The 14,629-nt window shown below is 43.2% G+C and overlaps 1 protein-coding gene across 1 annotated transcript in view; it reads left to right on the forward strand.

Annotated features, from left to right (window-relative positions):
• The window catches only part of RAB6B (RAB6B, member RAS oncogene family), a 147,756-nt gene that overhangs the window by 8,554 nt on the left and 124,573 nt on the right, over positions 1-14,629 (forward strand). The window lies entirely within an intron of this gene.

A 14,629-nucleotide genomic window follows, 5' to 3' on the forward strand; every position in this document is an offset into this window, starting at 1 on the left:
ATGATTTATTAATTATATAGAACACATGATTAATGGAGTTTTTTTTTCTATTTTTTGCAAATCACACCAAACTGTAGTAAAGTTCAGTCTATGGAAGATGATCATAAGTTACAAGTTGACTGAAGAAACTAAGTGTTTAGGCATCTACAGTACTTAGCATATGACATTCAATGTGGAGAAATATAAAGTAATTTACATGGGCACTAATAATTTGTCTTGTATTAAAAAGGGTTTAAACTCGTGGGACCCAGGACATAATACTGGCACTTTATAAAGCGCTAGCGCGACCTCATCTTGAATATGCAGTTCAGTTCTGGGCACCAGTTCATAGAAAGGATGCTCTGGAGTGAGGAAAGGTACAAAGAAAAGCCATAAAACTGATAAGGATCTTAGTTGTTAGGAAAGATTAAAATAATTAAATGTATTTGGTCATGGGAAGAAACGTCCAAGAGGGGACATGATTAACGTGTATAAGTGCACAAATGGCTGATTCAAAAAGTATGGTCAAAATCTGTGTCATGTAAACCCCCCATCTGAAGAACAAGAGAGCCCACCCTCCATTTGGAGAAAGAAAGGTTCAACCTCCATGGGAAAAAAGGCTTCTTTACTATAAGAACTATTACTTTGTGGACTAGTCAATTCAGGAACTGGTCAAAATAGTAACTGTTGATATTTTTTAAAAGGGTTTAGATGATTTTTTTTTAAAAGAAAATAACATAGTAAATTGTGTAGATGTGTTTAGCTCTTTTCTGAATGTTTAGTTCAGTGGATCGACAGTTGAGATCAGGAGAGATTAGCTCTTCTGGGGCATGGTGGGTGTACATATTCCTTTAGTTTTTCCAATCCCTTGGCTGAACATGATGAAGATTTATCTTTTTTTTTTTTTAAATCATATTAACTATGTAACTATGGTAGGTGTGCTAGTAGCTGGTAATCTCTGATAGTTGGCATTGGTACCTAGTGTTTTCCAGCTTTTTTCAATCAGGTATTACTAACAGGTGGCACTAATAGCTGGTAATCTTGTGGCACTGATAGCTGGTAACACTAGTATCTGGCAATCACGGACTGGTGGCACTAGAAAGCAGTAAGAACTGATAGGGGGCACCAATAAAGGGTAGTCACTGACAAGTATCACTAATAGCAGATAATAACTTATAGGTCTCATTAGTAGTTGGTAATCATTGATAGGTGTCATTACTCATTGGTGGTGATCACTGATTGGTGGCACCATTGGCTAATTGTCAATAGTAAATGCCATTAGTAGCTAGCAAAAACTAAAGGTGATATTACTGATAGGTGGCTCACTGGTGGCACCAGTAGATAACTGTCAACGGTGAGTGTCATTAGGACCTGGCAAAGATTGAAAAGAAGGACTAGGATCTGATAATCACTAATAGCTGGCACTAATAGCTGTTAGTCACAAACTGATGGCACTACTCGATGGTGATCACTCATGGATGGCTCTAGCAGTTTGTAATCACTGATAGTGACACCAATTAGCTGGTAATTACTCCAAGATAGCATTGGGACATGATAATCAGTGATAACTGTCACTAATGGCTCGTAATCACTGATTTATGATTTCAGTTACTGGTAATAACTGTATGGTGGTACTACTGCATGTTGATTATTGATTGGTAGCATGGGTAGATGGTTATCCTATCCATGGCATGTGCCATTAGTATCTGGCAATGACTAAACAGTGCGGTATTAGTAGCTGGTAATCATTGATAATCCCCACTAGTATCTGGTTTTGACTAATATGAGTCATTGGTAGCATGTAATCAGTGATAGGTGGCACTAGTAGCTGGCAATGACTGAAAGGTGCTATTAGGAGCTGTTAATCACTGATAGGTGGCACTACTTCCTGGTGATCACTGTTAGATGGCTTTAGTAGCTGGTAATCACTGACTTGTTAATAGGCAGAAGCTATTTTCAGGAAGTCTGAAATTCCCGAAAAAGAAGGAGGAATCAAAATTGTTAGATAAATCACGGTGGCTCAGTGGATAGCACTGCAGCCTTGTAACGCTGGAGTCCTGGGTTCGAATCCCACCAAGGACAACATCTGCAAGGAGTTTGTATGTTCTCCCCGTGTTTGCGTGTGTTTCCTCTGGGTTCTTAGGTTCCCTCCCATATTCCAAAGACATACTGATAGGGAATTTAGATTGTAAACCCCATCGGGGACAGTGATAATAATGTGTGCAAAACTGTAAAGTGCTGAGGAATATGTTAGCGCTAAATAAAGATTTATTTATTTTAATATGCAGATAGCAACAAGTGTAGATAGAATGAAGGCCTTATTACGGAGTGTCAAGATGGGACTACATAAATTCAGGATCACTGGGCAGGACGGACACAGGGTATAGGAACAGGTTCAGACTGGTCAGGTTCTGGAACATAGGACGGACTCAGGTACAGGTACAGGTTCGGAGTTCAAGCCTAGGCTAGACAGGCCCAGGGAGGGTTCAGTACAGAAAGTACCTGAAAACAAACTCAGTAGCTAAACGACAAGAAAGACACTAAAGTCTTAGAAAGCAGACAGGTAAGGAACCGCAGGTGCGGACAGTCAAGGAGCTGCAGGTATGGACAAGCAAGGAACTACAGGTGCAGAAAGGCAAAGAGCTGCAGGTGCAGAAAGGCAAGGAGACGCAGATGCAGAAAGGAAAGGAGCTGCAGGTGTGAAAGGCAAGGAGCCGCAGGTGCAGATAGGCAAAGAGCCACAGGTGCGGACAGGCAAGTTACAAACAAGTTCAGGGATAGGTCTTGAACCATACAGGCCCAGGGTAAGCAGGTTCATACAAGATCAGATACAAGTAACAGGTTCAGAGTTCAGAGCCAGAAACAGGACAGAACCTGGCAATTAGTAAATGCACCAACACTAGGAGACTTTTGCTCAGGCACCTGCCAACAAGGGTAGATGCCTTAAGTACTAAGTCACTCCAAGCAATTGGCTGAGGACACATTAGGAGCGTGCACACTGTCTCTTTAAGAAACAGGAAGTGCACATGCACCCTAAGTATGCTGCCAAAAAACATACACAACAAGCAAAGGACAAGGAGCTCACTGCATGGCACAAAGTGGTGAGTATGTCTGTGTTCCTGCATGGTGGGGGAAGGGAAACCATGCAGAGATGCAGGCAGTGGTGTTACAGTAATTGTAATTGTGCATGCATGTTCCAAGAAAGATGAGTAAGTTAATACCAATAGCTCAGCTTACTCATGGTGTAAAGGGATGGATGTACTCTCAGGACTGCCCTGACGTTTGTTTCACATAGTTGCTTTCTCACAGGGAGGTGCTATGCATGATGTCCTGCCGGAGTTTTTATATAAAAGCTAAATGGTGTCAATTTAGCGTCACATGGGCTCAGCGGTCCTCACCAATAGAGGTACTTCCACATATGTCCGTCATCGCATCGCGTGCATGTTGGTGACATCAGCATCATGCGTGCTAGGCAGTATTGACAACACATATGAAGTAACATGGATTTGGATAACAGTGAGCATGTACATATCATTGACCATTTTCAAAGAGACCAAGAAAGGATAGGATACTGACGAGGGATAGAGTGTGGGGTGGGTGGGGCGGTTGGGCAGATCGAAGGGGAATGGCATTATAATCAAGCAGCAAGATGCCATAAAGTGCAATGAGCATAATTGAAAAAAACAAACGAAACAAAAAATAATGAATGCGAATATGAGGTGATTATTAAATATTATAAATGTGATAGAAGTGTCAGTGTGTTAATGTAGCTGGAATGGGAGAACATGAGAAGAAAATATATAAACCATTAAATATGAAATAACAATATACAATGTAAATGCATCAAAAAGATAAAAAATAAAGTAAAATTCAAGAAGCCATATGAGATATTGGCTAAAAAAAATTGCATATGGCAATACAAACTGTGCCCTTCTCCTTCACTCCCCTCAACTTATACACCCTTATAAAGGGGGACCACAACCCACATCATCAGTGACCCCCATATTCAATGGTGAAATATCATAATCTCCATATGGGGAAAAAAAAATCCAAGAGGCACAGGTTAGAATCCAAGAAGAGCCAATCAGACCATCAATGGGCATACCGATGACGCTAAAAGCAAGAGTGATATCAGTGGAAAAATAAAGGAAATAAGTGTCTGTATTTCTCATTTTTTATTTTCTTTTTTGTATGACTACAAAGAATTACTAAAATACATTTAACTTTTGTCTTACGGGGTCAAAGCTAGTAACAGCAACATTTGGATTGACAGTGGCATGGTTAGTTTTTTGTTTTAATTATTTATGTTTTATTTTGTATTTATTTATGTGTCATTTATGTTACACACTGTGCCCCTCATCGGGTCATAAAAGACCTTTTGGGGAGGCATTTGATTATTGAAGTACTATATTTTCATCTTGTTTCCCTTGTAACTGAGGCTTGTGCATTAACCCCAGTAACAAGGGAAATTCAGCCTGCTGTCTGCATAGCAGAGTGGTCTGGGTCTGCTATGGCCCAGCAGCTCCTGCTTCTTCATGATACACAGCGATCACATGACCGCTGTGTATGAAGGACGAAGCGCCATCAGTGCTTCCTATTACTGCATACATAGCGCTTGTTTAGCTTTGTGTGTACAGCGGTAGAGAAGGTACAGACAGTAATAAACCATCTCTGCCTTCTCCTACAACTATATGATCACGTGTAGCTTGAGTTTTAGAATGTCACTGCAGAGTAGGTATGGGTAAAGTCAGTGTGCAGCCCTGAATCATTTAAAGAGAATTTATCAGCAGGATTTCACCTACCAAACTTTTTATATGGGCATATTTTTCATTTTTATACAAGTCCAGAAATACCTTTACATGGCTAACCCGTTCCTCCATTACTGAGAATTCAGCCTATTCATTTATATGAGGCTGAATGGCTATGGTAGATCTGAAATCTCTGTCACTCCGGCTCTACTCCCAGCTCCGCCTCCAGCAGCTTGACTAACAACCTCTATGCTGTGTGACTTCACGCAAAGACACTATCAGTCAAGGCTCCACTGGGTGGGAAATAGAGCTGGAGTGACAGAGGTTTCAGAATTATACTTAAAATAAATATGTAGTTCTTAAAATATTGTTATTCAGCATTATTTGCATATAAAGTTAAATGCTGATATCTCAGTAACGGAGAAATGGACTGGCCATGCAAAGGTATTGCAGATTTCCTTTAAGGCTACATTCTGATAATGTGTTTTCAGTCTATGTGCAAATAGATATCACATGGACTGATGTAAGTGACTGCACTAGTTCAGATGTTCATATTTCTACATGGATCAAGTGTCGGTATAAAAAAAAAAAAAGTAATCCGGTGTAAAAAAAAAAAAAAAAGGCACAACAAACATTAGTCTCCTTCATTTTTGGACAATAAGAACTTCATGGGTGTGTAAAGAAAAGGCCATACTAATACCGTCCTTGTGACATTTTTAATGAATCCATTTCAAAGATTACATTGGAAGCTGAATTAAGTCTTTTATCAGTTTTTTATTATGAGGACAGGATCACACATGCGAGAAACACGGCCGAGTCTCGCATGTTTATTCCCGTCACTGCCGCCGGCACTCAGGAGCGGAGTGTGCAGCTTCATGTACTGCTATGAGGCCTCACGCTCTGCTCCCGAGTCGGCGGCAGTGTCGGGTATTAACATGGGAGACTCGGCCATGTTTCTCGCATGTGTGATCCCGGCCTTAAAGTAAAAAAGGGGATAACATACAGTTATGATAAACAGACAAACAGAAAGAACGTCTTAAGGATCAGAATTGTCGGATTTTCTGGATGAAAAAAGAATGATTTTCTACTGCTGATCTGAGCTGCAACTTTCCTTTATTTCACTTAAATGCATGTCTGTTTTGCTAAAAAATCATTTTTTCTAATGGGGTTTAAAGAAGGTTTGATAAAAAATGTTTTCACCAAACCCTTCCAATTCTGTATGTAGTGTAGTACAAGTGTATTAAAATATACTGAACAAAAATATAGGCACAACACTTTTTATTCTGCTCCCATTTTTCATGAACTGAACTCAGCGATCTAATACTTTTCTATGTAAACAAAAGGCCTTTTTATCTCAAATATTGTTCACAAATTTGTCTAAATCTGTCTTAGTGAGCTCTTCTCCTTTGCCAAGATAATCCATCCCCCTCACAGGTATGATATATCAGGATGCTAATTAGACAGCATGATTATTGCACAGGTGTGGCATATCCAGATGCTGATTAGACAGCGTGATTATTGCACAGGTGTGGCATATCCAGATGCTGATTAGACAGCGTGATTATTGCACAGGTGTGGCATATCCAGATGCTGATTAGACAGCGTGATTATTGCACAGGTGTGGCATATCCAGGTGCTGATTAGACAGCATGATTATTGCACAGGTCTGGCATATCCAGATGCTGACTAGACAGCATGATTTTTGCACAGGTGTGGCATATTCAGATGCTGATGAGACAGCATGATTATTGCACAGGTGTGGCATATCCAGGTGCTGATTAGACAGCATGATTATTGCACAGGTGTGGCATATCCAGATGCTGATTAGACAGCGTGATTATTGCACAGGTGTGTCATATCCGGATGCTGATTAGACAGCATGATTATTGCACAGGTGTGGCATATCCGGATGCTGATTAGACAGCATGATTATTGCGCTGGTATGGCATATCAGGATGCTAATTAGACAGCATGATTATTACACAGATGTGGTATGTCCAGATGCTGATTGGACAGCACGATTGTTGCACAGCTGTGGCATACCCAGATGATGATTAGACAGCATGATTATTGCACATATGTGGCATATCCAGGTGCTGATTAGACAGCATGATTATTGCACAGGTGTGGCATATCCAGATGCTGATTAGACAGCATGATTGTTGCACAGGTGTGACATATCCAGATGCTGATTAGACAACATGATTATTGCACGGGTGTGGCATATCCAGATGCTGATGAGACAGCATGATTATTGCACAGGTGTGGCATATCCAGGTGCTGATTAGACAGCATGATTATTGCACAGGTGTGGCATATCCAGATGATGATTAGACAGCATGATTATTGCACAGGTGTGGCATATCCAGGTGCTGATTAGACAGCATGATTATTGCTCAGGCAATATTTGAGACGAAATGGCCTTTTGTGTCTTAGATCTTTGAGTCTTAGATCTTTTTTTTTTTTTTTTGAGTCTTAGATCTTTGAGTTCAGCTCATGAAAAGCGCAAAAACAGAAGTGTTTATATTTTTGTTCAGTGTACTTATCACCGTCTTCTCGAGTTTACAGGGCTGCTCTTCGGGCCCATGTGACCTGAAAAAAGACTAACCCGCTCACACAGGGGTTTATGTGTGGAGCTGAAGTTATTTTCTCAGTTAAAGTCTACAGTCTTGTTTTCGTCCTCATAGACTTACATTGGAAAAGTAGTATAAGCTGGCAAAGCTGTAGAGCGGTCATGTGGGCCAGCAGAAGCCCAAAGCAATGCTGGAAACCGGGCAAAATGACAATCAAAGTAATTTAATAAAATTGCAGTAAGTCACATACATAATTGGGAAGGTTTAAGATTTTTTTTTTCACTGAGACTTTTTTAATAACATTTTTCACCCATTCATCTAAAGCTGCTACATATTACAGCACATAGTTGGCTGCAGAATGAGTTACCACCAAATACATCGGTAAGCTTGTTCTAATGGAAGGTTTTGTTTGTTGTACAATAAGGAAATAAGTTTTTCTTACCACTCTAATCTAGTACAATTTTATGATCTTTTCCAAAACCAGGACTCCCGTCCATTCAGTTACCTGAACGCTGAGGCTACTAGTTGGTTGCAGAGTCAGGAGACTGATAGACAGAACATCATTACTTGCGGTGGGATGATGTCTCCTTCATTAACATCGACTCTTCATACTACTGGGCATTGCTACCGCGGTTTCCTCTAGAAAAATTATTTAATTGTTTTGCTAGGGGTACCGGTGTCGTTGCATTATGGTAGAGGTTGTCTTTGATGAGAAAATCCCTTTAATATGTATTCATAAGTTTGTATGTTCTCCCCATGTTTCCTCCAGATTCTCCGGTTTCCTCCCACACTCCAAAGACATACTGATAGGGAACCTAGAATGTGAGCCCCAATGGGGACAGTGCTGATAATGTCTGTAAAGAGCTGTAGAAATAATGGAGCTGTCAGAAACACCGCACTGCACTAGCTCACTGAGCCAGAGCGCGTGTCCTGAGTACAAAGACTGTGCACAAAGATACCTGCGGAGCGGGCAGCAGTGGTGAAATGCATGCTCCATGACCTGAATAACGTGATTTCTGGGGGCGTGGCCTAAGCTCCACGGAGCTACAAGCTGCAGGGAAACTCCTAGAAAGGTAACTACAGGACAATGTTACCAAGGGGCATAGACAAGAAACCAGATCAAGCCGAGGTCAAAGCACGAGATAGCAATAGAGTACCAAAGGGTTAGACAGAATGGATAGTCAGGACGTAGCAATAGATCAGAAAACCAGAACGGGCATTAGACGGTACAATAAGGGTAAACAGTAACGGAGTGACGATAGCCAAGCCAGGAGGTCAGAACCAGAAAAGACAATGGTACCAAAATGAGAGACGGAGTACAGAGTGAAGGAACAAGCCGGGTCATACACAGGAAGCAAACAAACAACGCAGAGTACACGCACACCAGGGGTCAGACACACCAGAGCAGCAGTATAACTGACAGAGAATGCTAGTTTGGAGTGAGTATAAATACCCCTCCCAGATCCAAAGAGAGGCCAGCAAAAGTTAACCCTGTGAGAACAGGACATTAATCATGTCCTAACCATGACAGTACCCCCCTCTTAATGGGGGGCCACTGGACCCACAGGTTTCTCAGGGTACCTGGCATGAAAAGCCCGCACCAGTCGATCAGCGTGCACCAAACTGGCCGGAACCCACGACCGATCCTCAACGGAATATCCCTTCCAATGGAAGTCTCCGGCGCACCCACCGCGAATCAACGATGCGCCCTACCTCATACTCCAGTTGACCCTCTACCAACACTGGTGGAGCCACAGATGAGGGATCTTCTCTAACTGTCCCCACAAGTTTTAATAGGGACCTGAGGAGCACGTTAGAGATTTTGAAGGAGGTGGGCAACTGTAATCTGTATGCCACCAGGTTGATCACCTCTACAATCTTGTATGGGCCAATAAATTTGGTGCCCAACTTCATAGAGGGTATTTTAAGTTTGATGTTACAGGTGGACAACCAGACTTTTTCCCCCACTGTCAACGCAGGAACCACCCCCCTCCTCCTGTCTGCAAAATGTTTGAACTTCTTCTGGGCTTTGGAGATGTTCCCCTGTACCTCCTTCCAGAGGATTTTTAATTGTTGTACCATCCCCTCGGCACCAGGGCAATCCGAATCCATACAGGAAAATTCCCCAAACTGCGGAACAAACCCATAATTGACCAGAAAGGGAGACTTTCCGGTAGACTGATTAATCCGACAGTTGAATGCAAATTCTGCCATGGGTAATACCTCACACCAGTCTTCCTGTCTGGAGGAGGCCAGGCTTCTCAGAATCTGCTCCAATGACTGGTTGGTGCGTTCCGTTTGTCTGTTGGATTCCGGGTGATAGGCAGAGGAGAATGACAACGTGACCCCCAAGTTCATACAAAGCGCTCTCCAAAACCTGGCCACAAATTGCACACCCCTGTCCGACACCATGTTCACAGGCACTCCATGCAGTCAAACAATGTGCTGTATAAACAAGCGAGCCAAGGTTTCAGCGGATGGTAATGCAGGTAATGGCACAAAGTGGGCTTGCTTAGAAAATCTATCAACCACTACCCATACCACTGAGTTGCTCTTGGAAGGTGGAAGGTTTGTGATAAAGTCCATGGACAGGTGTGTCCATGGTTTATCCGGAATTGGCAAAGGCACCAATTCCCCGGCCGGCTGGACCTGAGAGCTTTTAGAGCGCGCGCACACCCCACAAGTATTCACAAACCTTTTTATATCAGTACCCATACAGGGCCACCAAAAACCCCTAGCTACTGCCCCCCGGGTAACTGCAATACCAGGGTGTGCACTTAACACAGAGTCATGAAATTCTTGAAGGAGTGTGGGACGGAATTGATCGGGTACAAACAATTTACCTGGGGATTTATTCCTGGGAGCTTGTGTTTCCAGAATCTCTCTGTAACTCAGAGGAGATTTAGGCTACAACCACTCCCGGTTGTAGAATGGAGGAAGGAGGTTCTGGAGGGGACACAGTATCAAAACTTCGGGATAAGGCCTTTACATTTTTAGACCCTGGTTGGAACGTGATGGTAAAATGAAATCGAGAAAAAAAAGTGCCTACCAAGCCTGTCTGGGGGTCAATCTCTTAGCAGACATGATATAGGCCAGGTTTTTATGATCAGTGATGACCGTAATGGGATGAGCAGCCCCCTCCAAAAAATGCCTCCATTCTTCAAAGGCCAATTTAAATGCTAACAATTCCCTGTTACCGACATCATATTTTCTCTCGGCCGAAGAGAACTTCTTAGAGAAAAAGGCACAGGGTTTGAGGTTAGTCAGGGTAGAGGTGCCCTGTGACAATACTGCCCCCACCCCCACCTCCGAAGCGTTGACCTCGACAATAAAGGTCTTGACGAATCGGGTTGTACCAACACAGGGGCTGTAGTAAAACACTTCAATGCCAGGAAGGAATTTTTTGCGGCCACAGACCAATTTTTTACATCTGCCCCTTTAAGAGTGAGGTCCATCATGGGTTTTACCACCTGCGAGAACCCTTTAATGAACTTCCTATAATAATTAGCGAAGCCCAGAAATCGCTGCAACCCCTTCAGGTCATGAGGCTGCTCCCAACCTGTAATGGCCTGAACCTTCCCTGGATCCATGCGGAATCCCTCCCCGGATACAATTGCACCCAGAAAAGACAGTTCTTGCATAAAAAATGAGTACTTCTCCAGCTCAGCATACAAATGGTTCTCCCGGAGTCTCATAAGCACCGTATGCAGATGATGCAAGTGTGACTGACTGACATCTTGATTTACTCTGAGGACAGCCAGGTAAATGACTACGTAACGTCCAATCAAGTCAGAAAAAACAACATTAATAAAGTTCTGAAAAATCACAGGAGCATTAGTGAGGCCAAAGGGCATAACCAGGTTTTCAAACAGCCCCTCAGTTGTCAAGAACGCTGTTTTCCATTCATCCCCCTCCCGGATCCTTATAAGGTTATAAGCCCCTCGTAGATCAAGCTTAGAAAACAATTTGGCCCCCGTGGGTTGATTGCATAGATCAGGAATCAATGGGCGAGGGTACGTGTTCTTAACAGTAATTTTGTTCAGTTCTCGAAAGTCGAGGCACGGTCGCAACCCACCATCTTTTTTTTTACAAAGAAAAACCCCGCTGCCACGGGTGAGACCAAGGGCCGAATATGCCCCTTGCGAAGGCTTTCTTTAATGTACTCTTTCATAGCTTGGCGCTCAGGCCCGGACAAATTAAACAAACGAGCCTTGGGTAATTTGACTCCAGGTACTAAATTGATAGCACAATCATATGGTCTATGTGGTGGGAGCGCCTCAGCCTCGCTTTCGGAAAACATATCTTTAAAGTCTCTCAGGTACTCCGGAATACCATCCAGACCAACAGATGACGCAGATACGGATTTTATCGGGTTACAACACAGACCATTATCATTACATCCCCATCGGGTGATCTCCCCCTTCACCCAATCAATAAGAGGATTGTGGCATTGCAACCAGGGCATTCCCAATACCAGTCCTGCAGGCAGATTATTCATAATGAAACAGCTTAAATTTTCCACATGAGTGGAACCCACTTTCATAGAAAAAACTTCAGACATAAAACAAATTCCATCCCGGGTAAGAGGGGATGAATCCACAGCCACAATTTTAACAGGGTCTTTTAACCTGACTGTCCCTATCTTATTGAGAGTCACAACTTGGGCATCAATCAGATTAATGGAGGAACCACAGTCAACAAAGGCGGTGGTCATAACAGGACCGCCAGCAATTTCCAATTCAACCTGGAGCACCATTTTTGTACGTGAGAAAAAATGTACCTGGGAGTCTGGACAACCTCCTCGATTGCTGCCCAGACTCAGTCGTTTCTCTGATGGTTTCTCTGAAGAAGGGCAGGAGGGGCAATTCCTTTTCCAATGTCCAGAGGCTCCACAGTAAAAGCATAGTAGGTTGTCTCTACAGTGCCTTCTCTCTTTCTCCTTAACCGAGACTGACCCAACCTTCATGGGCTCAGATACAGGTGCAGTGTCACACAATTTTGGGTACAAGGGAGACTCTTGTTGCATCATTCCTCTAGCCCGGAGTCTCTGGTCCATACAGACCGCCTGCATCATGGCGTCCTCCAGGGTATCAGGAGGTGGATGTAATGCCAGAGCGTCCTGCAGATGGTCAGAAAGGCCCCTGCGAAACAACCCCCTCAGGGCGGCGGCGTTGCAGGTTACTTCGGCGGTCCAACGTCTAAACTCTGAGCAGAACAATTCAGCAGAGTGCCTCCCCTGTGTCACACTCATCACCATATCCTCAGCCAGACGCACTCTATCAGGCTCATCATAGATGTGCCCCAGAGCCTCAAAGAACAAGTTCACTGACATACGTTCAGGAGCAGAGGAAGACAGAGAGAAAGCCCATGCTTGCAGAGCCCCCTGAAGTAGGGAAATAATGACCCCCACCCTCTGGAACTCATCCCCAGAGGAGCGGGGCCTTAGAGAAAAAAAAAGCTTGCATCCTTCTCTGAAAGACCTGAACTCCTTTTTATCCCCTGAGAAAGGGTCGGGCAATTTGACTGGAGATTCGGGGGACGCTAATGACACATCCCTACCCCCAGAACTAGAAGCCCCTGCATCGACAGCCCCCTGCACAGTAACCACCAACTGTTGCTGGGTATGGGCCATCGTGCGCTGTTCCACATTGAGTTTATGGAACATTTGGGTCAGGTGCTTGACCTGATCAGCCAAGGCTTGTATGGGATCCATGAGGATAACACACACTTTTTTTTTTTCCTCTTCAGAGGAAAAAAAACCTGAAACAGTCAGTTATAATGTCAGGAACACCGCACTGCACTTGCTCATTGAGCCAGAGCGCGTGTCCTGAGTAAAAAGACTGTGCACAAAGATACCTGCGGAGCGGGCAGCAGTGGTGACAATGCATGTTCCAGGACCTGAATCACGTGACTGCTGGGGGCGTGGCCTAAGCTCCATGGAGCTAGGAGCTTCAGGGAAACTCCTAGAAAGGTAACTACAGGACAATGTTACCAAGGGGCATAGACAGAGACAGAAACCAGATCAAGCTGAGGTCAAAGCACAAGATAGCAATACAGTACCAAAGGATTAGACAGAATGATTAGTCAGGACGTAGCAATAGATCAGAAAACCAGAACGGGCATTAGATGGTACAATAGGGGTAAACTGTAACGGAGTAACGATAGCCAAGCCAGGAGGTCAGAACCAGAAAACACAATGGTACCAAAACGAGAGACGGAGTACAGAGTGAAGGAACAAGCCGGGTCATACACGGGAAGCAAACAAACAACGCAGAGTACACGCACACCAGGGGTCAGACACACCAGAACAACAGTATAGCTGACAGAGAATGCTAGTTTGGAGTGAGTATAAATACCCCTCCCAGATCCAAAGAGAGGCCGGCAAAAGTTAACCCTGTGAGAACAGGACTTTAACCATGTCCTAACCATGACAGGAGCTATATAAATGAGTAAAATAATAATAATTCAGAATATACTTAATCATTATTGAGGATGAGTGTTCAAGCAGCCAAATATCATACAGTCATACTGTTATGTTAACACCTCCTCTCAGCCACTTGTACATTCTATGGAAACAAGGCTGTTTGTAAAGGAGCAATTCTGAAATGTATTCCATTATTATCAAGACCTGATGTGCTAATTTATCACAAATTCTGGAATATACTGGATATCTATAGACAAGTATACAAAATGTACTCACACAATAATGGAACAGTACATAATACAGTGCTAGCCTAAAATATGCCTTAGGTTCTCCGGTCTTCTGGTGATCAGGTTGGCATAAACATTGAATGAAAATTCTGAAAATGTATTAGGAATCTGCCACCAATCTAAAATCTATGGGGACATAAAGATTAGAGAACTTAAACTGTTGGGAGATCCCAACAAAATCTACATCCTTAATTCATTAGCCCAGGGTAACCAAATATATATTTAAAGCGGCTGCTCAATGTACAACTCCAATTCCATGCTCTTTTAATACATCGTCATGTGACTTAGTGAAAATTGACCCTCCAGCTGTTTTTAATGTCACTTACATTTCCAGCGTTTTGATAACTATGTCCCAACTTGTTTGAGATGTGTTGCTGCCATAAATTTTTAAATATATTTATTATTTATTTTAATCGCTTCTATAGTGACATCATATTCCACAGGGCTTTACAGACATTCTCATTACTGTCCCCATTGGGGCTCACAATCTAGATTCCCTATCAGTATGTCTCTAGAGTATGGGAGAAAACTGGAAATCACAGAGGAAACCCACACAAACACAGGGAGAACCAGGCCCGGATTGATAATCTGCCCAGGCAGGCAGATGCCCGCTGGGCC

This window comes from Dendrobates tinctorius, unplaced genomic scaffold (genome assembly GCF_039654945.1).
Source record: "Dendrobates tinctorius isolate UK_male_01 unplaced genomic scaffold, ASM3965494v1 ptg000049l, whole genome shotgun sequence".
Taxonomy (NCBI): Eukaryota; Metazoa; Chordata; class Amphibia; order Anura; family Dendrobatidae; genus Dendrobates; species Dendrobates tinctorius.